This window comes from Pristis pectinata, chromosome 3, assembly GCF_009764475.1.
Source record: "Pristis pectinata isolate sPriPec2 chromosome 3, sPriPec2.1.pri, whole genome shotgun sequence".
Taxonomy (NCBI): Eukaryota; Metazoa; Chordata; class Chondrichthyes; order Rhinopristiformes; family Pristidae; genus Pristis; species Pristis pectinata.
In genome coordinates this window covers 17772914-17796523 of record NC_067407.1, presented here as the reverse complement: position 1 = coordinate 17796523, position 23610 = coordinate 17772914, and the positions used below count along the sequence as shown (strand labels likewise).

Sequence of the window (23610 nt, the reverse complement as noted above, 5' to 3'; positions counted from 1 at the left end):
TGTGACAGTGAATGAGTTACTATTGATGATGGACATTGAGGTCCCCTTCCCAATGTAAATTCTTGCTATCTTGCTGCTTTCAAGTGGAAGTGCACAAAATCATTAGCTGAGTTAAGTGATATTCCCTCGAGATGTTGCATGTGGGTCCATGAGATATCATAGGACAACAACTCCCTACACCACTCCTTGAAGTCCTTAGATCACCAAACCATCACCTTTGTGTTTGTCTTTTGATGGGAGGGAACATACACAAGCGATAAGACAAAAGTTTAGGATGCAGTTTCAGTGATTACATTTGTGTTAAGCTATTGCTTGACTTGTCCATGACACAGCTCTCACAATTTTGGGAGTCCCCAGATATTAATTAGGAAGAGTTTGCAGGGCTGACTGGCTGTGTGAGCTTTTGTCTTGTCTAGTGACTAGCTTGAGCATTATTCTTATTTTTCCCAGTAGTTTGACATAACTGGACGGCATGCTAGGCCGTTTCAAAGGGGAATTTCAGAATCAATCTTGTTACTCAGTCAGGGTAAGGATGACAGGTTTCCTTCACTAAATTAGTGATGCTAGTGAAACACTTGGGCTCTTATGACCCGTCCAGTAGTTTTCTTTTAATTAATTGAATTTAAATTACTCAACTGTGACAGAGAGACTTGAATTTGTGTGCTTGGTTTATCAATTCAGCCCTCTGGTTTACCTTAACTGCACAATATCATAATAACAAGTTAAATTTACAGTGCACCTTACAAAGATGAAAATGTCCCATATCTATTAAGAGACGTAAAATAAAAGGATGACGAATCACAAGAAGCAGTACAATGAAGCCTTTGGAGGTGGGTTTGAAGGAGGCTTATGTAGGTGAAGGGAATGAAGAAGCAAAAGCTTAGCAATTCCACTGTACCTTAAAGTGTGTGATGGATTGTTGTTAATATCGTGCACTGCCAACTTGCTAACTCTTTTGTTTACTGTCCCATCTCCTCAAAATTTTCATACTTGAGAGGGTGCTTCCATAATTCAATTTTTAAGCAAAAAAAGGTCCAGAGAGGGTTTCCTAGAATGTACTAATCCTTAGTACAACTCAGTCCTCTGTGGGCTGCTTTACACAATTTATCATTAAGTATTTTGATCAGACATATGCATCATGTTCAGTAAATTTGTCTCCTGATGATTATTCATTTGGCAAGCAAGGAATATTACAGTTCAGAGTGGGGAGAAAAATGACATGCAATTTAAAAATGAATATTAATATGTTCAAGCCTGTTGGTATCAAAAATGATTACCTGTCCCATCTGCCAAAGCAGTCTTGATTGCTTCCTTTACATGCACACCGTTTAATCTCTCTCAACAGTCACTAGCCTACCCCCCTCCTCTGTCTTTCTCAATTTGCCATTATTCTTTAAAGCTGCCTTTCTTTTCTTTACTAAACACAAACATGCCACTTAGCCCAAATAGCTCACTTTGGTGTTTTTTTCTGAAGTCCTCATAAACTCATCCTGTTCCCTCATTCCTTAATAAATGACAAGTTGTGGAGTTTTTGTTTATTAATGCTCATTATGCAATCTGTTTGAATATGAACTGTGAACCAGTACACCACTCTTTGTAACCCCATCAGCAAATCATTGATGCACACAGTGGACAGAAGTGTACCTGGAGGAAGCCCTGTGGAACACTGCAATCAATTCCAGCCACTCATGGTTTCCTACTGTTTGATCTGGTTTTTCCCACCTTTCCCAAACTCCAGATTTTTTATTCATCTGCAGTTCTGTCTTGTTTGTTAGTTCATCAAATGTTTTTGAACATCCACATGCGTCACTGATATATCTCCCCTCCTAGCGTACAGATCACAAACTGAGGGACATATCTTCGCATAGATTTCTGAAATGTATAACTTTAAATTAGGCATACAGCACGGAAGCAGGTCCCTTGGCCACTGAGTCAGCACTGACCATCAACCATCCTCTTACACTAATCCCACACTGATCTTTTTTAATTCTCCCCATATTACCCTTGATTCCCACCACTTATCGACACACTAGGGACAAATTGCAGTGGTCCATTAACCTAATAACCATTGTACAATTCTTTCTAAAATGTAGAAATAGTTGATGCACTGTGCGATAACATCAATGATTAAATTCTATAATCTATATCAGAAATGGTGGTGGCATCCGTTAGTCTCGCAAGACCGTGGATCTGCGCATGGAGAGTCTTGCTTCAGTTGGTAGTGGTAGAGCAGTGGTAGAGTGTTGTGACTGTAGAGGCCTACACGGGAGTGACAGTCTCGGCTGCAGTGACTGCACTTGAAGGCGCTGTCCTTCTGTGTTGCTTTGGTGCTGTTTTTCCGGCGAGTGCGCTTTTCTTCAGCAGCTAGCCTCAGCTTCTCTTCTCCTCGTTTCAGACCTCTGTGTAGTTCCAGCCTCCAGCGAGAGCGATCGTTTGCAATTTCTTCCCACTTCTTGATGTTCATGTTCAGTGACTTCATATCTCTGTTACAGACATCTTTGAAGCGAAGATGAGGCCATCCTTGCGCTCTCTTGCCAGAGGCCAACTCCCCGTACAGCAGGTCTTAAGGGATCCTCCCGTCTGGCATGCAATGTACGTGGCCTAGCCAGCAGAGACGACGTTGTTGAAGCAGGGTGAAGAGGCTGGGTATCTGAGTGCGGGTCAGGACCTCATTGTTGGTGACTTTGTCAGTCCACTTGATGTCCAGGATGCGTCTCAGGCTACGAAGGTGGAAGGCAATAAGACGCCACTCCTGTCTGGAGTAGAGGCTCCAGGTCTCACTGCCGTAAAGCAGCGTGCTGAGGACACAGGCCCTGTAGACTGCAACCTTGGTGCGTGTTGTCAGCTTTCTGTTCTCCCAGACTCACTTTGCCAACCTGGCAAATGTTGAGGCTGCTCGTCTGATCCGTCTGTTGATCTTGGAGTCTATGGAGAGACTGTCCGTGATGGTGGAACCAAGGTATGTGAACTTGTGGACTACCTCCAGCTCCTAGTTGTTGATGGCAATGGCGGGGGGGGGGGGGGGGGGGGGGGTGCTCAACACCTTGATCCAAAACGTTCATCTTCTTCAGGTTGATCGTCAACCTAAAGTCCTGCAGGCTCTTGAGAAGCTGTCCATGAGGCTTTGCAGTTGCTCTTCAGAGTGTGTTGCCAGTGCTGCATCATCTGGAAACAACATGTCGCTGATGAGTACTTCACGAACCTTGGTTTTCGCCCTTAGCCGGGACAGACTAAACAGCCTCCTGTCCGATCTGGTGTGGAGGTAGACACCATCTGTTGATGTTCCAAGGGCGTACTTCAGCATGACTGTGAAGAAGATGCCGAACAGGGTAGGGACAAGCACACAGCCCTGCTTCACACCACTGCGGATGTTGAAGGCCTCCGAAGAAGAGCCGTCAAACTGAACCAAGCCTTTCATGTCTGTGTGGAATGACTGAACTATCCTGAAGAGCCTCAAGGGACAACCAATCCCGGTGAGGATTCCAAACAGGCCGTCTTTGCTCACAAGGTTGAAGGCCTTCGTGAGGTCAATGAAAGCAATGTAGAGCGGTTGTCTTTGCTCTCTGCATTTCTCTTGTAACTGCCAAAGGGAGAAGATCATGTCGATTGTAGAGCATTCTGACCTGAAGCCGTACTGAGATTCGGGATATACCCTTTTGGCGATTTTCTGCAGTCTGTTCAGGACCACATGGGTGAAAACTTCCCCTACGAGGCTCAGCAAAGAGACCCCCCTGTAGTTGTTACAGTCGCTTCTGTCCCCTTTGTTCTTATATAGGGTGACAATGTTGCAGTCTCTCATGTCCTGCGGCACTGCTCCCTCTTTCCAGCACTGGCAGAGTAGTTCGTGCAGGTGGTTTAGTAGGACACCCTTTGTGCACCTGATGGCCACTGGTGGAATGCCATCCAATCCAGGTGCCTTCCCAGTGGGCAGGCTGTCGATGGCTTTACTCAGCTCTTCGGCAGTCGGCAATGCATCTAGTTCCTCCATGATAGGGAGGCATTCCACGGTGCCTAGCGCGCTGTCCGAGATGCTGTTTTCCCTGGAGTAGAGTTCGGAGTAATGCTGCACCCATCTCTCCATCTGCTTACCTTTGTCTTTGATGGTCTCACCTGTTTTGGTTTTCAGTGGTACTGACTTTCTCTGGGTTGGACCAATGGCTTTCTTGATCCCCTCATACGTTCCACGATGTTGCCTGTGTCAAATGATAACTGGATGCTTTCGCAAAGTTGTAGCCAGTAGTCATTTGCACAGCATCTGGCTGTTTTCTGAGCCCTGCTTCTTGCTGTCCTTAGTGCTTGCATTGTTGCCTGGGTGGGGTGGCATTTGTGCTCTAGTAGTGCAACACGCTTTGACTTGGTGACAGTGGTGAGCTTACTTAAGCTCGCTTCGATCCAGTCCCGTGTTTTTCCCCGTTTCTTCCTGAAGGCCTTGAGTGCAGTGCTGTTGGTAGTGTCCCTGAAAGACTCCCATCTCTGCAGAGCATCCCCTTCTGGTAGTCTGCAAGGAGAGCATCCTCCAGTGATTTGATGAACTCCGCTGCTTTGTCTGGCTATTGGGTGTTACTAGCATCAATGCGCTGCTTGCCTGGAGGCTTGGCATAGTGCATCTTCTTTGGCTAAAGTCTGATCTTGCAGCAAACCAGAGAGTGGTCCGTTTCGCAGTCGGCACTCTGAAAGGAGCGAGTCATGAGCACGTTTCTCAGGTGGCAGCGTCTTGTGATTATCAGGTCTAGCTGATGCCAATGTTTTGAGCGGGGATGTCTCCAAGACACTTTATGCTGAGCTTTGGTCTGGAAGTAGGTGTTAGTGACACACAGTTCATGGAGCATACAAAGCTCGAGCTGTCATTGCCCGTTACCGTTCATGTTGCCAAACCCATATCGCCCCAGGTAGCTTGGCCAGGAGTCGTGGTCGGCGCCCACTCTGGCGTTGAAGTCGCCAAGTAGCAGCAACTGTTCCTGACTCGGGATTTCCTGTATTGTCATTGAGAGCTGATCATAGAACTCGTCCTTCGCATCTTGTGTAGAGTAGAGGGTTGGGGCATAGACGCTGACAAGGTTGACAGGCCCGTCGGATGTGTGGAGTCGTAGTGAGAAAATCCGCTCTGTCCCTTTCTCGCTAGGCTCCACCTTCTTCAGCAGCGAGTTCTTCACTGCAAAGCCGACACCATGCTCTCTGGTCTCATCTGAGCCCTTGCCCTGCCAGAAGAAGGTATAGTCTCTCTCATGTAGGGTTCCCGATCCTACGAGATCTGTCTCTTGGAGCGTTGCGATGTCCACTTGGTGTCTCAGCAGTTCGTTGTTGATCACTGCTGTCTTGCGTGAGTGGCTGATCTCCCAAAGGTCATCTGATATACCAGTGGTCGTGGTCTGTTACATTTCAGCATCCTAGTCTGAGTGCTGGCATCTTTTTGTTGTGCCTGTTTGCAGTCCGCAGTTTGGGATACTTGTATCCCTAAGCCCCATGCACCCAGTGGAGTGGGCGGACTGTGGCGGGACAGCACCTAATTGGCTGGGGGCTGCCCAGCTTAAGGCGGGCGGTAGCTGTCCAGTGAGACACAATGGTCTCTCCCTCCGTCGAAAGCAACCCCGGTGCCTTGCTCTACGCCAATCGAGCGCAGGCTTATAACCGGTGGTCTGCTGCTTTCCATGTTGTGCTGTCATGTTGAGGCAATGCTGGAGTGTCCTCTCCAGGGCGCAGGCCTGGGCAAGGTTGTATGGAAGACCAGCAGTTGCCCATGCAGCAGGTCTCCCCTCCACGCCACCGATGTTGTCCAAAGGAAGGGCAAAAGCCAATACAGCTAGGCACCAGTGTCGTCGCAGGAGTTGCCAGAACGAGGTTGAAGATAACGTCGAACTACCTTAGGGACTCCAGCTCCGGATTTGTCCTCAGGGTTTACTCCTGTAGCCTATCCCATGAGTGGGTATGACCACAAGGCAGTGGAGGTTTGAAATCAGAGTTTTCCCGCTCTTAAATGGAGTGCCTTCCCAGGCTGGCGGTGCGCAGGCGTGGCTCGTCGGGTCCGGGTGAGGCGGCGCGGCCGGTATCCCGATGCGGTCTGAGCCTTGGCCTTGGGCCTGGGGATGGTCCGGCTCAGCCTCTCTCACACCATGGCCATGGAGATGCAAGAGCCCAAGAGCCAGAAACCTTACAAGGAGACAGTTGGCGTGCTCTCGCTCTGGCAGATGGGCGCGGAGCGAGAACATGTCCTGTCGGGTAGATGAATATCAGAAATAAAGATACAGCAAATGATAAAATGAGAGTTAAGTTGAATGACCACCCGCGCCCCTCCCCCCTCCCCTTCCCCCCCCAAAAGGTAACAGGCAAGAGGATCATGATAAGTGATTAACTCAAGCTTGTTTATTTCATTGAAAATTAAAATGCTTGGAAGCAAGCAAAAATGGATGCTGAGAGGCAGTTTCAGCGGCCAATAAGAACTGTGGGCCATTCTCTCATAATAAGGAGCTAGCCCTTAAGGACTGAGATGAGAAATTCCATCACTCAGAAGGCAGTGAATCTTTGGGATTCTCTTCCCAAGATGTTAATGGATGTTCAGATCACAAGACAAAGGAGCAGAAGTAGACCATTCAGCCCATCGAGTCTGCTCCACTACCTCACCATGAGCTAAACAATTCCCATCTAGCCCCAATTCCCGGCCTTTTCCCCATATCCTTTGATACCTTGACTAATTAGATACCTATCAATCTCCTCCTTATACACCCCCAATGATCGGGCCTCCACAGCTGTATGTGGCAATGAATTCCATAAATCCACGACCCTCTGGCTAAAGAAATTTCTTCTCATTTCTGTTCTAAATGGGTACCCTCTAATTCTAAGACTGTGCCCTCTAGTCCTGGACTCACCCACCAAGAGAAACAACTTAGCCACATCTACTCTGTCCAGTCCTTTCAACATTCTAAATGTTTCTATGAGGTCCCCTCTCATTCTTCTGTACTCCAGTGAGTACAGTCTGACAATCACTCATCATATGTAAGTCCTTTCATTCCAGGAATCATCCTCGTAAATCTTCTCTGAACCCTCTCCAACATCAGTACATCCTTCCCAAGATAAGGGGCCCAAAACTGCACACAGTATTCCAAATGAGGTCTCACCAGTTCCCCAAAGAGCCTCATCAACATATCCTCACTTTTATACATTATACCTCTCGAAGTGAATGCCAACATAGCATTCGCTTTTCTTACCGCCGATCCAACCTGGTGGTTAACCTTTAGGGTATCCTGCACAAGGACCCCCAAGTCCCTTTGCACTTCTGTACTTTGAATTTTCTCCCCATCTAGGTAATAATCTGCCCGTTTATTTCTTCTTCCAAAGGGTATAACTGCACATTTCTCAACATTGAATCTCATCTGCCATTTCTTTGCCCATGCTCCTTAACTGTCTAAGTCTCTCTGCAACCTTCCTTTTTCTCCCTACTCCTCCACTTATCTTGGTGTCATCTGCAAACTTCGCCACAAAACCATTTATTCCATAATCTAAATCATCGATATACAGTGTAAAAAGAAGCAGCCCCAACACCGACCCCTGCAGAACACCACTGGTAACCGGCAGCCAACCAGAACAGATCCCTTTATTCCCACCCTTTGCTTTCTGCCCATCAGCCAATGCTCCACCCATTCTAATATCCTTCCTGTAATTCCATGGGCTCTCACCTTATTAAGTAGCCTCTTGTGCGGCACCTTGTCGAAGGTCTTTTGAAAATCCAAATACACTACATCCACAGCCTCTCCCTTATCCATCCTACTTGAGATTTTCTCAAAAAACTCCAATAGGTTGGTCAGGTAGGATCTTCGCTTCATGAAACCATGCTGGCTTGGACCTATCTTGTCATGCACCTCTAGGTATTCCATAACCTCATCCTTGAGGATCGACTGCAATAACTTTCCGACCACTGATGTCAGACTAATAGGTCTGTAATTTCCCTTACGCTGCCTCCCACCTTTCTTATACAGTGGAACTACATTTGCAACCTTCCAGTCCTCCGGAACCATGCCAGAGTTTATTGATGCCTGGAAAATTATCACCAATGCCTCCACAATCTCTAAAGCCACCTCCTTCAGAACCGGAGGGTGCACTTCATCCGGTCCGGGAGATTTAATCTGTCCTTAGCTTCCCGAGCACCTTCTCTCTAGTAATCTTGACTGAACTCAGTTCTATCCCCTGAGACCCCTGACTATCAGGTATATTGCTGATGTCTTCCACAGTGAAGACTGATGCAAAATACTCATTTAGTTCCTCTGCCATCTCTTTGTTTTCCATTATTATCTCTCCTGCACCATTCTCAATTGGTCCTATATCCACCAGTGTCTCTCTTTTACTCTTCATATATTTAAAAAAAACTCTTAGTATCCTTTTGTATATTATCTGCCAACTTCCTTTCATAATTCATCTTTTCTTTCCTAATGACCTTCTTAGTTTCTTTCTGTAAGTTTTTAAAAGTTTCCTAGTCTTCTGTTTTCCCACTAATTTTTGCTTCCTTGTATGCCCTCCCTTTTGCTTTTTATTTTAGACAAGTTCTCTCATTAGCCACATTTGTGCCATTTTTTCCCATTCATAACCTTTTTTTCTTGGAATATATCTGTCCCGCACTTATTTCTTGTAGAAATTTCAATCCATTTCTGCGCTGCCGTCCCTCCAAACTGGCTTACATTTCCAATCAATTTGGGCCAGTTCCTCTCTCATGCCACTGTAATTTCCTTTGTTCCACTGAAATATTGATACACCTGATATCCACTTCTCCTTTTTCAAATTTGAAACTGAACTCAATCATGTTATGATCACTACTTCCTAATGGGTTCTTTACCTTTAGTATTTCCCAATCACCTCAGTTTCATTACACAGCACCCCATCCAAAACAGCCAATCCCCTGGTGGGGCTCATCAACAAGCTTCTCCAAAAAGCCATCCCATAGACATTCCACAAACTCTCTCTCCTGAGATCCACTACCTCCTGGCTTTCCCAATCCACCTTCATGTTAAAATCCCCCATAATTATGTTGAATATTTTCCCAAGTGAGCTCAAGGATACTTGGGAATTGTGTCTAGAAGTTCATTTGTGATGCTAAATGTGCTGTGTAATAACATTCCACGACGTGTACTTCTATGACAAAATTTGTCAGTGGTATGGAGTGAGTGTGCACTGCTGTAAAACAGTTGTTGGTGGGGAAAGGATCAATGAGGGTGCTGGGTTTGCAATCAGTAGTTGGGTGTGGTTCGTGGTGGTGGTGGGTGGTCAGGTTGACAGACTGATAAATGAGAGGTACTATCAGGGCAGGTTGTCAGATTCATGGGTGGGGATAGGGTTAGGGGTGGTGATAAGGGCCACAAGACCAACCTAGGGAAGTAAGTTTCTCAACGGGTTCTCTATTCATGGGTTCTCAGTACTGAAGTGGATAGGTTTCCTTTTAAGTAATCTTGAAGTAGTCTACTTCTGTCTATGAGTCACCCACAGATGGCATGGACCATGCATGTGTTGTGAGTTTGAATGAGCCATGTGGAAACCAGGTGTAAAAGCACAGCAAGCAGGCATTCTAGAAGAAGCTGTCTTGGAAGAATCTCAAAAATATCTAATGAACTCAAATTATATCAAGTTTTTATAACCTTTAAGCACAAAGATAACAGTAGGTAAATAAAGACAGCTTCAATAGTTATAGTTACAGAATTTACTTCAACATTTTGGCCGTAGACAAGTAACTTCATAGAATTGCAAATTTACAATGGGAGTACATCTCACACATCTCAAATGAAAAGACAGCTTTGAATATTCAAACACCTGTGGATGGTCCAAAGCCTTCTGAGTACAAAAACCCCAGGAACTCAAAATATACTTCTTTTATCATAGTATTGAGGGACGGCTCCGTGGATATACAAGCACCCGGAATATTGATTAACAGATTATATATGTTTTTAGCTATGCATTAAGTGGCACAATGTCCACTTAATCCCTTCCCTGATCTCATCCTTGGAGTTTTCAGTATGGGCTGATTAACATCAACATTCATTTTTTTGTTCTTCCCTGCAGTAGTGCAAAAGCAGAATGTACAATGCTCAATGAGTCCTTTCAATGTCTTTAATGTATTGATGGATATTACATTGTTTAATAAAGTCTCTTCATACAAGTGTCAGTAGAAGACATTGTCTTGTCAGTTTACAAAGTATAATGTATCTCTCAATTGATCTCCCTCTGTGAACTGGGTAACCTGCAATTAAACAGACAATGGTGTATGTTTGATTACTGTTCATAGGTTACATGTGAACAGGTTTTTATTTTGAAGACTGGTTCTCATTTGTATTAATGGCTACTAATCCACATAACTCCTGATTAAAATTGACATTTAAACCTAACACGTGGATCTGTGCAAATTACAAATGTGACATGTAGACGCACATAGCGTGCATTGGACACCATTGGTCATGACTGATTTCCTCCATGTGTTAATGCAGCATATGCATTTAGAACTCAGAAGGAAAGTGGCAGACTTCACAATCTTTGCGGTGAGTCCCCAATTTTCAAATTACATTTCATTTTCATAGGAAGTGAATCACACTGTGTGCAAAGAATATGGCACTCCAGGCAGGTATATGGTGAGTATCACAGGATGTGTGTTATTGACAATTATCTGGCATGTACTCCAAGTGAAGGACATGGTGGCCTGCTTTGGAGCTCTTATAAGTACAACTACTGTGTGCAGTGTTAAGTGTATAGTTTTAAGACATAGTGCCTTATGGTATCTAGCCAGTTTTTTTTGCATAACATGGATAATTTTCTTTCACGGACCCATGCTGGGTCGAGACTTCCTCAAACTTGTTTCACTTCAAAACCCTTGGCAGACTTCTGAATATTCTGCACCAATTACTTTTTCTCTTTCCACAAATCTATGAAGAAGGTTGGAAGCATTTACTTCCATGCAGAGAGAAGTGCCTTCACACAATCTACCTCCACATGGCATGAGTAACTCTTCACAATCCAGACGTGTGAGCAATAGTTGGTCTCAGCACAAAAATTACTGCCATTGTAAAATGCCTGTATATTAACAGGCAGAGATGTTTATCTACGGGGATATGATTTTGTTACAATGCAGAACACCTGAGAAGATAAATAGACTGAAAAAAGAAGTGAGTTAATTAGGCAGCAGTGGTCAGATTTTTTTTGTTTATTTTTTCAGGATCTGGCCAGCATTTATTGACTATCCATAACACATCAAAAATGACATCATGCAAATGCTTATTATATTTTCTGAAGTTTTAATTGTAGGAAGAACAGTTGGAAAGTCTTTTCACATTTAAGAAGCCATGGGAGAAAATGAGAAAGTGGTATGTGTGATGAGTTTTCATTTCAATATGAGAATAAAGGGAGGAGGAGGATGCAAGAACTGAGCTTTAGAATTGCTTATGCTCGCACCTATTTATAGTGCAATGGTTCAGCTTTCAATTATTTTTGAAAAAAGGACCATTGTTTCCGATAGCTTTTATTGTTGAACAGCTTACAATTTGCTAAATATGAATACTGCAAAATCACTGTGTACCAAATACCAAAACTTTGATAATTGGTTGCATTAACTTTAGCAACCATTGTAATTAACATTGGGCCAATAATTATCATAATGAAAAATCATCCTTTATTAACTTGGGAGCATTTATCTTGCAGAGAAATTAGACTGTGTAGCACTGTTTATTTCAGCATTACGAGATTACTTATCATAAAGAGAAATGCGGCAGCAATTACTTACACTTTGCAAGTGGATGGGCTCTTAACAGCATTACACCAGAACATCACATCATATCATTTCCAAAGCAATGTTCCTTTTGTGCAATTGTGGGGAAAGTAGACCAAACAGTCCAAGTTTCAACCAGCATTATGCACATTGGGAAAACTGTTTTAGTACTTCTGCGTCTGACTCCACGAATTTGAGTCTCATTTGCACCTTTTATCCTTCCCCCCCAAGGCACTGATGACTCCCAACCACTCATCTACCCTAACACGACTGATCTTGGCCTCAACCCCCCCACCAATTGGATGAGCCCCACAATCCTCCTGATGTCCCCTAAAGCCCATAATGGAGCCTCAGATCTCTCTGGCCCACTTTATCTCAGCCACAAAGGAGACTGCAGGTCCTGAAGCCTGGAGCAAAAATGAACTCTCAGAAGAACTCAGTGGGTCAAGCAGGATCTGTGGAGAAAAAGGGATGGCCGATGTTTCAGGTTGACACCCTGCATCAGGACAGAGAGTATAGAGGGAAGGTAGCCAGTGTAAAGAAGTCAGAAGGAGGAGTGAAACAGAGGCCGGTAGGTGATAGATACAACCAGATGACTGGTGGAAGATGGGAAGGTGGCGCCAGGTGGGGGAGGGGGATATGGAGTGCTGAGACAGAGTTGGTAAGTGATACGTAGAAATACAAGAAGAAAAATATAATTTAAAAAATATTTTAGGCATATTGAGCTGGGTGGGAGAGGGGAGATGGATTTGGGAGGGTGGAGACAGAAGCTGGTAGGTGATAGATTGAACCAGATAAGGGAGGAATGAAGGACAGATGGAACCAAGTGGGGGAGAGGATAGGAAAGGTGAACCAAAGGAGAAAAAACTCAGGTAGATAGGTACGTGGGTGATGGGCAGATGGAACCAGATGGGGGAGGAAGATGAGTCCAGGGAGGGATGGAAAAGGTGAAGAAAAGGAGAGCGACCCGGGGTGGACTGGCGGGAGTGGGAAAGGAACACAGGGGGAATGGGTTAACTGAAATAGCAGACTTACCTGATTACTAATGACGCCTCACTATAGCACAGCTAGTTAACAAGTCTCTGACACATCTCCCACCCACCCAGCCCCACACACACCTTGGCAAAGGCTGTGGGCATTGGTGAACACTGAAGTTTGTAACAGCAGGGGTGTGACCAACATAATCTTATTAGGCACACTGCTACTATAATCAATTTAGTGCACCACTGCTTCTAGGGCCGTGTGTTTTTAGTTCTAGATGCATTTTATTCGACTCCAAATTTGCAATGGAAAACATTTGCATTTTGATGTGGTGTAGATTCAACTTATTGAATTGTGCTCTAATTATGTTTTTTTGTCGTTTTTGTTTTTCATGGACAGAGGCTGGAAAAGGCTGATTTCGCCCAATTTATGATTATCCTTATTGTTGGAGAAAACAGAAATGTGATGTGTTATTATCTCTTCCTATTCCCATTTTTTTCCAGAAACAATTTGTGGGGTGAAATTCTGCTCACCTCTCCCCTGTGGAATGCACACTGTTCAGGGCAGAACACAAAAAGAGAACTGATCCCTCAGGAATCTATTTGGGATTTGAGACTCCTGGTAGACAAAATTATTATATACCTAGGGGGAAAATCTATTAATTCCCCCTTAATAAAATTCACTTGGTAGCAAATGAAAATGTTAACTGGGTTAGAAGGAATTCTAACCCAGTTCTGTTGGATGTAAGATCACAGCATCAGCTGACTTTGTGCACATTCCTTCCAAATATTTTCCGTTTTGGTCCTACTCCACCAACTGGTTGTGTATGTCTAGGGAAGTCTAGGACATACTCCTTGCAAAAGTATACTTTTACCGTGGCATATTTTGGATAACATTTTGGGACACTGTTTTTATATTTTAACCTATAAAGTAATGTAAAATGAAGTGTTGCATTGACCTAGGAATTCATTTGCACATTAAAAAAATGGGTTTAAAAGGTGCTACATGAGGGAACCTTGCAAGTGTGTCCTGTTGCTGCATGTGCGTGATTTTTATATGGATACACGAGTCCTCTTGCAAGGATTCTTGCAAGCACCAATCACAATGTTTCCCTATGAATGAACAGTAAGCAAGGGAACTTTCAAGAATCCTACCCACACCAGCTGAACTTAACTTGTACTAATTCACAGCATCCCCAACACTTCTTAAAGGGGAGGTGAGCACTAAGTCTAACCACTGCTGGTAGTCATTGTGCAGCTTAACAGCATTGAAAAGAAAGATGACAGTACAGACCTGGGAATGTGCAGTCCCCTTCTCGTGTGTTGATCACAACATCCCGGTTATTGGTAGACAGCTTGGAGTTTGCTGTACACTCTTGGAGCCTGAGGAAGCCATCAAGGTCCAGGATGAAATAGAAGTGGCATGAGCTGACCAGAGGATCAATGCCAGAATAATATGGATCCCAATGCTGGAAAAAGCTAAATGATGATGCACATCTCAAGGATAAAGGAGGGAATTTATGCTTGGAGTCAGAGGATGTAGACGAGGTACTAAATGAGTTCTTACCAAGGAGAAGAACATGTAAGATAGTGAGATTAGTGTGGGGCATCCTAATGTGCTAGGGCACTTTGAGAACAAGAAGGAAGAGATGCTGGGTGTTTTGAAGAGTTTCAAGGTGGATAAGTCCCCAAGGTCTGAAGGGATATATCTCAGGTTATTGAAAGAGGCACGAGAGGAGATTGTTGGGACCTTGACAAAGATCTTTGTATCCTCAGTCCCGGAGAACTGGAGAGCAGCCAATGTTGTTCCTTTGTTCAAAAAGGGAAATAGGGATAATCTAGGAAATTATAGGCTGGTGAGTCTCACGTCAGTGGTAGGGAAGCTATTGGAAAGGATTCTTAGGGATAGGATTTACCCACATTTAGAAAGATATTGCCTGATTAGGGACAGTCAGCATGGCTTTGTGCAGGGAGGTCATGTCTTAAAAACTTGATTGAGTTTTTTGAGGAGGTGACAAAGGTGATTGATGGGGTAAGGCAGTGGATGTTGTCTACATGGATTTTGGTAAGGAACTTGACAAGGTCCCTCATCGTAGGCTGATGCAGAAGATTAAGCTGCATGGGATCCATGTTGACTTGATAGTTTAGATTCAGAATGGCTTGCCCACTTGGTTGGGCCGTAGTTGGAGTATCGTGTGCAACTCTGGTCACCCATTGCAGGAAATATGTGGAAGCTATGGCAAGGGTGCAGAAGAGGTTTACCAGGATGCTGCCTGAATTAGAGGGTATGATCTATAAGGAGAGGTTGGACAAACTTGGGTTGTTTTCTCTGGAGCATTGGCTCAGAAGTTTATGAAATTATGAAAGCATCGATAGGGTAGATAGAGTCATTTCCAGGGTAGAAATGTCAAATACTAGAGGACAGGCATTAAAGGTGAGAGAAGGAAAGTTCAAAGGAGATGTGTGGGCCAGGTTTTTTTACGCAGACAGTGATAGATTCCTGGAACGGGGTGCCAGGGGTAGTGGTGGAAGTAGATATGATAGTGGTATTTAAGAGGCTGTTACATAGACGCATGAATATGCAGGGAATAGAGGGATACAGATCATGTACGGGCAGAAGAGATTTAGTTTAATTCGTCATCATGTTCAGCACGGATATCGTGGGCCAAAGGCCCTGTTCCTGAGCTGTACTGTTCTATGTCCTATGTTTCTATCTTGTCAACATTAGAGGAAACATCAACAAATCCCATCTACCAGCAATCTGCTACTACACTGGCACACGTAGCACTGCTCCAACTGTTACACATCTCCCACCTTACATGCACTTCCAACTATTCAACCGTGACAGGCTTATCACAATTCCACACATTGCAAAACACTCACCACCATAGTTCCCAACTGAGCCATATGGAAGGAAAGGGAGTTTGATGTCATGGGCTCGATTGCCAAAGAACCAATGAGCAGCAGAAGGCTGGGTGTGAGCGAAGATGACAGAATGCTCTAATTATTCCTTTCTGCTCACATTCCTCTTCTCCCTAAACCCCTAGTTTCTTCACCCTTACAACATCCAAATGATTTAAACGTGCATCTGTTGCCTCCCTTCTATCTTTACCTCACATGACCATGCCCCAATGCCCTTTCTCGGTTCAGAGAGTCAAGCAATACCAACTGCACAGGTCCTGGCTTATCAGAAACTGAAGAAGACACTGCATCACCACAGCTAATCATCTCATTAACCTGCTCTGATCCTGGCTCTTTGCTGACAGTAGATGGGATTTAGAAGAAGGATTTATGTATGGTCCATCATGAGGAATGAGTGGCATTATAGCCAGGCTAGTGTGAAGAGTCGGCTGATCAGCCAGCACCTAAGAATGTATTCGTACAGAAGGTATGCTCCAGAGTACTCTGATGAGGAGTACAACAGGCACCGTATCGAGGAAGATTGAGGAGCATATACAGGAAGATGCTTGAAATATTAACCAACCCAGCTGAAACTCTGCAGGAGATGTTGAGATTCTTTGAGAAGTCCAGCTCGACCCTTGCACATGAAGCTTGGAACAAATCCTTTCCAGCATGGAAGCATGGGCTAGATTCCTGTCAAGCCTAGAAGACCCAAACTTGTGCTGCATCTACTGGCAGAAGCAACACGAGTGCTGCAGTGGAATTTTTGGACTTCTGCCTTGCAAGCTCAGATTGCTGCTAATGTAGTTTTGGTTTCCACTGTTAGTACTGGTTTTGTGAGTGTTCCAGTGCAACAGATTAGTCGGGTTGCTGATGCCCGTCCTAGAGGGGGGTAGCAGGGTCTCTGTGAAGTACGTATCTGCTGTCCACTCTCACTTGGTCTGTCTGTCTGTATCTCTTCAGCTCTGACTATTTGTGCTTCCACCACTTCCATGTGATGTGCTGTTGCCAATTAGCCAGCTAGCCCAGACTGCTGCCACTCATGATGAGGACTGTACAGTTTGAAGACCAAGTTTTGCACATAGTCATCTTGAAATTCATCTCCTCCATTGCAAGAAAACAGCTATCCACCAGTCCACAGAAGGAGAATGGGATAGAAGTAATAGCACAAGCAAAGGTCTGTGGAAGGCAGACACTGAGAGGTTATAAAAGGATAATTAACTATTGTGTGATTTTTGCCTTTGACTTTTAACAATATTTAGCTTGTTGATTTTCATGATTCTTGCTTTCAAGGTTCATGTCAATTGGAACTTAAAGATGATCAGTAACAGCATTATCTGCTATTATCAACATTATCAGCAGTAATCAGGATTGCAATGTAGGAATTATGTTACTTCAGGGATTTATGTTCCCAATCAGTGGTTATCACTTATGGATATGGTATTGGTGGAAGGTAAGCATTTACTGATCATCCTTGTTTGCCAGTAAGGATGGTTAGAGGCAAGGTTCTTGCTCCCAGTGCTGGAAATCCAGGGCTGTAGTTTTGGGTGCAGGCCTGATGCAATGGATGTGAGCATATTGGAAAGTGAAATGATATTTACAAGCAAAGATATGGTGTAAATTGGAATCTATCTCACAGGAATAGAAATACCAGCAGCAGCCTGTGTTGTTCCAGGTGGTAACGTTCAAAGCTTTTCTCTGATTGGAAGGCTACTGTCATTGAGGCATTACAGGGTGCACAATGTTGGACTATTCAGGTTGCCTGGTTCAATGGCTGGTTCATTGGTTTGGCATTACAAAGCATTGCTTTATGCTAATTAAATAGAAATTCTTCATGGCCACTGTCTGTAAGGAGTTTGTACATTCTGCATGGGTTTCCTCCGGGTGCTCTGGTTTCCTCCCACATTCCAAAGACGTACGGGTTAGGCAGTTGTGGGCATGCTATGTTGGCGCCAGAAGAGTGGCAACACTTGCGGGCTTCCCCCAGAACATTCTACGCAAAAGATGCATTTCACTATGTGTTTCGATATACATGTGACTAATAAAGATATCTTATCTTATCTTATAGAACTTACTTAAACCATGACTTGTACCATGCAAGTGCCAGAACACTTTGCAAGTGAGGAGTTGAATCCCTTGCTGCAGCATATGTAGCCTCAGGAGATACTTTCGCAGACACAGTCATTAATTGCTTGATCCAGGTCAATTTGTCATCTTGTTGTCAATCCCCCAGAATCCTGCAAGTGGGAGAATGGGTACTGTGCAATGGTAATGCTTTTGAATGTCAAGGGGAAATGAGAAGACTTTGTGAGACTTCCACTTGATGGAGAATCATCACTGCCAGGCACTACTGTGGTGCAATGTTAACTTGACACTTATCATCCCAAGTCTGAATGATGCCAAGATCTTGCTGCATTTGGACGCATGCTGACACTACGTGAGCTCTGAGCTGAAAGAGGAGGGGTCCTCATCTGAATCTCGAGGTTATTAGGAACAACCTGGCAGCACATCCAAAGAGGACCTCTCTTTGTACTGCCAAACACAACAACTTCCTCCTCCTCCTCAGCAAAGTCAATGCCCTCATGGGCTTGGGGGTGATAGTCAGAATACCCTTGGTGAGTATTGGCAATGCGTAATGTTGATGGCCATCGTTGCAGTCATGGTACATCAATGATGGGAGGAGTGGTTGTTTAGGATGGGAGGTAGAGTTGATAGATTATAATCAGCTATTGAAAGCTATGTCATTAAGGTGGGTTAATAGAGTAAAGGTACAGATCTTTGATGATCTAATCAGTGGACAATTGAACTCATTGGCCTACTGCTGTCCCTATGTGCCTTGAAGCTGGTACAGCAGTTCATCTTTATAGGTGAGCAAAACTTCAATATGGAATTATGTTTTTTTAATATTCTAGCTTCCTCACTGTTACAGCAAACTTGTGCGGTTTGAGTGAACCAGTCACACAGTTCATAATGGTACTTGTATTCAAGTAGTTTATTTAATCAAAATCTCAGCATTGTGCTCTTGATCCCACCAAGACAATTCTTTGCAGTAAAAATATTTCCTCAAAAATGCTTTGAATAAAACTGAATAAAACTGCCATAGGATAGCTTTTATGGTATAATTTATGCTGTACCCTGCTGCATTTTTTTTCTGGGTTGGCATTTATTTCATTTTTAATAAAAAATTATGAATCTTCACATTTAAAGAGCATAAAATATATTTGAAGGTTTAACTTGCATACCAAATTACAATCATTTCTTTTATAACCAGATTTTAAAGCTACTTTAATTTTTTTTAAACAGGCGACTCCAATGCTGATGTAATCTGTATCTTTCACTCCATAATATATTTGAATTCTCAACTTTCCACACTTAGGAGAATCTTCTAATTCAGTAAGAAGTTCTCGTTATGTAGAAAAATTGAAAGGAACCTGTGTTTCTCATTTCTTTTTCTCATTTTCTTTCTCTTTCCCACAACAAACTTGAGTCAGAATTTGCATCTGACATCTTGAAATAGTTAAATTCCCACTGTTAGCCCCAAAATTTTAAGTTGTCTCTTTTGTTTCAAATGATTTTAAAAAAATAAATAAGTAGCTGAGAGAACACCAAACGGTATGCTGCTGGAATGCCTGGTGCTTTTCTCAAATCCCTGCTTCAGTTTTGAAATAATTTTGCTTATTATATTAATCTTCTTATCTACAATATTATGTTGTCCGGCTCATTGATGCTTTGTGTTTTATATTCTGCTAAAAATAATCTGCTTGTAATTTGTTACTGGTGTATCACCTTGCATTTCAGTTATACTTCACCTTGTACTTTGTTTCTGTCTATTTGAAGGAAAAATGCTTGTCAACATTGAAGACTTCTCCACAAATGTTGGACTAAAAGTAATTGCCTAAATAATTTTACAGTGACAAGGGAATGCTTGGGTAGTAAAAGTAAGGGGACAAATATATCCTTCCAAATCTTTCAACAGTTATTCTTAATACCATGCTATTAGAAGCAGCATATTTGAAATTAATATTCCCTTTGACCGCTTGGTAAAGGGAACTTTTGAGCATTTTGGTTGAGTTTAAAATTAAAGTGAGTTTTGATCGTGTGGGTATATTAGTTGATATTTGTGTAATTATTTCCTAATATCCATTATGTTTAAAATTGGGAACATGATCACCAGTTTTTGAACAGTGAATCAGGCAAACTGAATATATAAATCTGTAAACAGTAATCGCTCCATGAAATCTTATTTTCCATAAATATGAAAGACTCACAGATAGTGAGTATTTTGTTTAAAATTTTAGCCATTCCTACTGGTAAAAAGAACTGAGGCAAAATATTTTTACAGAGAGGGATGTGTTCAAAATAGCTGTTCTTTTGAAACTAGTAAAAGCAATGTTCAAATAAAATGTACTCCTTTGTTAATTAATATAACATTTGAACTTCATTTCAATAAAACAGCAAAGCTATTTCAGAATATCATGTTAAATATTTATACACTGGTGTCCCGTGGTGCAATTTCAGAATCCTTGTTTTCCTTGCACCCCTAACTCTTGGCTCCAGTTACTGTATGTTAATCAATCACTTTAGTAAATGAGCCATATGTTATTTGTCACTTGAATTAGGATATCCACAGATGCTAGTCAAAATTCTTGACTGAAACTCTTTTGACATTCAGTTCCTGGAAGAGAATTACAGCGATAGTACAATTCCTATATCAGTGTGGGGTCAAATTTAATCTAACTTGCCTGATGGGAAACTGATGATATCTGATTCGCTGCCTGCTTTGTACCCCAATTAATTTTCCTTTGCATTGACTACAGTGGAAATTAAAATTGGCAGACTGTAAAGTGGATGGCTAATACAGATCCCATCAGTTTCCCACCTGGTAGATTAGATTAAAATTACCATCAGAACAAAGGTTCACCAGATTGATTTCTGAGAAGCAGTGTTTGTCCAAAATAGAGAGATTAAACAAACTGGGCTAATATCCTTTACAGTTCAGAATAATGAGAGGTGATGTACAAAATTCCCACAGGGCTTGATAGGCTAGACACAAGTAGGACACTTCCTCTGTCTGTGATGTCTAGAACAAGGACATCTCAACAGAAGAACTTGGCTATTCAGGACAGAGATGAGGAGAAATTTCTTCACCCAGAGGATAATGAGGCTATGGAATTCTCTCCCCATGAGGGCTGTGGATGCTCAGTGTAACAAAATATTTTACAATTCAGTCCTTGTTTTTTCCTGATTCAGCAGCAAGAGGTATTGGCAAACAAAGGAGGTACGATGCATGTATTGAAGGTGATAAAAACTACTTTATTAGGGTTATATAAAGACTACTCATTAAATACTGCACTAAAATACAGATGGAATGAATATTTATCAACGAATCAATGAACCAATCCAGCCTATTCTACAGTTCTCTCTCTCTCTTCCTCTGCCTTCTATCAATCTGTCTCTTAGTACTGGTTGTGACTCCAGCCTAAAGCAAGATTCCAATTTGCACAAAGAAGTAGCCCCTTTTTATACCCTTTAAAACCTCTATCCTAGTGCTTTTCCATGGCACCAGGCTGCACCTTCTTGCCTCTCATGACATTCAGCCTAGGCACATAACTTAAAGACAGGGACATCGGGTTTTGCTATCAAGGTTGTGTACTGGGAATCCTGTACATTCTCAAAACATTCCCCACATTCCAAGCTGACACCATTTTGTCTTGCACACTTTTGCACATACTAAGGAGGAATCAAATATAACTTCTGGAAACCTTAACCCTCTCCTTACACTGTTACGGACTCAGTGAAAGTCCCTTTAAGATAGAGAGTGTGTGTGTATGTGTGTGTGGGGCGTGCTTATGTCAATAGAAGATAAAGGACGTAATGACGTTGTTGAAGAAGTAAGAAGAAGAAGGAGAGAGAGAGAGAGAAGGGAGAGAGACACCAGCCTGCTTGTTTTCTCTATCGATGGATGAGAAACAATAACTGTGTTTGCCACTGAAACCCATGTATGGAAGTTGGAAGTAATCCGGTGGAGTTCACTTTGTTGCTGACCTGTAGAAGGAAACAGGTATTTGTGTGTGGACGACCACGATTCGGATGCTTTTCGGGGTGAGGAAGTCACTACCGAGTAAACGCTGAAGTGTCGTTTGGGATTCCATCGTGGAACATTTGGATTTCGTATTTACTCTCTCTATGTTTTTCTACATCTACGTCTTATCTTAAGACAATGGTGGTTGTTGAAGAAGCCCTTGCTCATGTTTCACCTTATGACTTGTGGAACTGAACTTTAAGAACCATTCCTGAACTGGGAGTTTTGGACTTTGTCACACACACACGAAGAGTTTAGTTTTGGGGTTAACGTTCAAGGTTTAACATTTTTGAATTCTAACATACTAACATTTTTACTTTTATTTTTCATATTATCATAAGTAGTGATTAATAAAATAGTTTTTAACACTGAATCATGCTCAGTGTGTTTCTTTTGTTGCTGGTTCGTGACAACACTCGGTCACTGAGTATATTCAAGGCAAAGACTGATACAGTTTGGATATTAGTGGGATTAATGTGGGAAAGTGGCAATGAGGTATGTCATGAACCAGCAACAAAAGAAACACACTGAGCATGATTCAGTGTTAAAAACTATTTTATTAATCACTACTTATGATAATACGTAAAATAAAAGTTAAAAAAAAATGTTAGTATGTTAGAATTCAAAAATGTTAAACCTCGAACGTTAACCCCAAAACTAAACTCTTCGTGTGTGTGTGGGTGTGGCAAAGTCCAAAACTCCCAGTTCCGGAATGGTTCTTAAAGTTCAGTTCCGCAAGCCATAAGGTGAAACATGAGCAAGGGCTTCTTCAACAACCACCGTTGTCTGAAGATAAGATGTAGATGTAGAAAAACATAGAGAGAGTACATACGAAATCCAAATGTTCCAGGATGGAACCCAAACGACACTTCAGTGTTTACTCGGTAGTGACTTCCTCACCCCGAAAAGCATCCGAACCGTGGTCGTCCACACACAAATACCTGTTTCCTTCTACAGGTCAGCAACAAAGTGAACTCCACCGGATTACTTCCAACTTCCATACATGGGTTTCAGTGGCAAACACAGTTATTGTTTCTCATCCATCGATAGAGAAAACAAGCAGGCTGGTGTCTCTCTCCCTTCTCTCTCTCTCTCCTTCTTCTTCTGACTTCTTCAACAACGTCATTACGTCCTTTATCTTCTATTGACGTAAGCACGCCCCACACACACATACACACACACTCTCTATCTTAAAGGGACTTTCACTGAGTCCGTAACAGGTAAAAGATCAGCCATGGTCTTACTGAACAGCAGCAAAGGCACAAAGAACAGAATGGCATTTCCTATTTCTATTTCTTGTGTTCAGAATATGCAGGAAATCAAAAATAGATTTTTTTCAATCAATGATTTGGAAATGCAAGCTTGCTGTTGCAATATATTGTTTGATCTCGTATTATTACATTTCATAATTTTACATCTAACCAGTTATTTATTTTGCAGCTTGTATATCCCTCTTGTCAATGTTTATTTGTACGATGACATGGACATCATTAGTGGGGCTGATATTCATTGTCCACTCTTTTCTGATGCTGATGGTGAGCTGTTGCCTTGAACCAGCCTTTAGGTTGTGGTGAAGGTGCTCACCAGATTGCCACAGTTGAGTAGTTTGCAAATGACTACAGAGGCTGGGAAATAGTTAATCTCAAAGATCCACAAGCTGTTTCTTTCTGATTTTTTTTTGAAGAAAATTCACATTCTCAAATTGTGAGTGTTGAACTCCTACTGTTTAGATTATTGTCCTGGACTCCTGGGGACTCCTTTGGAAAAGAGAGTTTTCATTTATACATCTCTTATATATCAATGTGTTTTACAACCATTGAAGAACTCTTAGAAGTGTAATCATTTTTATAATTGTAGAGTGATATAGCAAATTTTCACACGGTAATTTTCCAACAAGGAGGTGCATGACCAGATAA

At 42.6% G+C, this 23610-nt stretch overlaps 1 protein-coding gene across 10 annotated transcripts in view; it reads left to right on the top strand.

Moving 5' to 3' along the window:
• Positions 1-23610, top strand: part of LOC127568515 (dihydropyrimidine dehydrogenase [NADP(+)]-like) — a 581379-nt gene that overhangs the window by 71805 nt on the left and 485964 nt on the right. Inside the window, exon 1 of one of the 10 annotated variants that reach the window (XM_052012363.1) lies at positions 19458-19499. The exons of the other annotated variants lie outside the window; for them this stretch is intronic. The gene's annotated coding sequence lies outside the window, so the exon portion shown is untranslated. Of the gene's footprint in view, positions 1-19457; positions 19500-23610 lie in introns of those variants that run through there. 10 annotated transcript variants of the gene reach the window in all.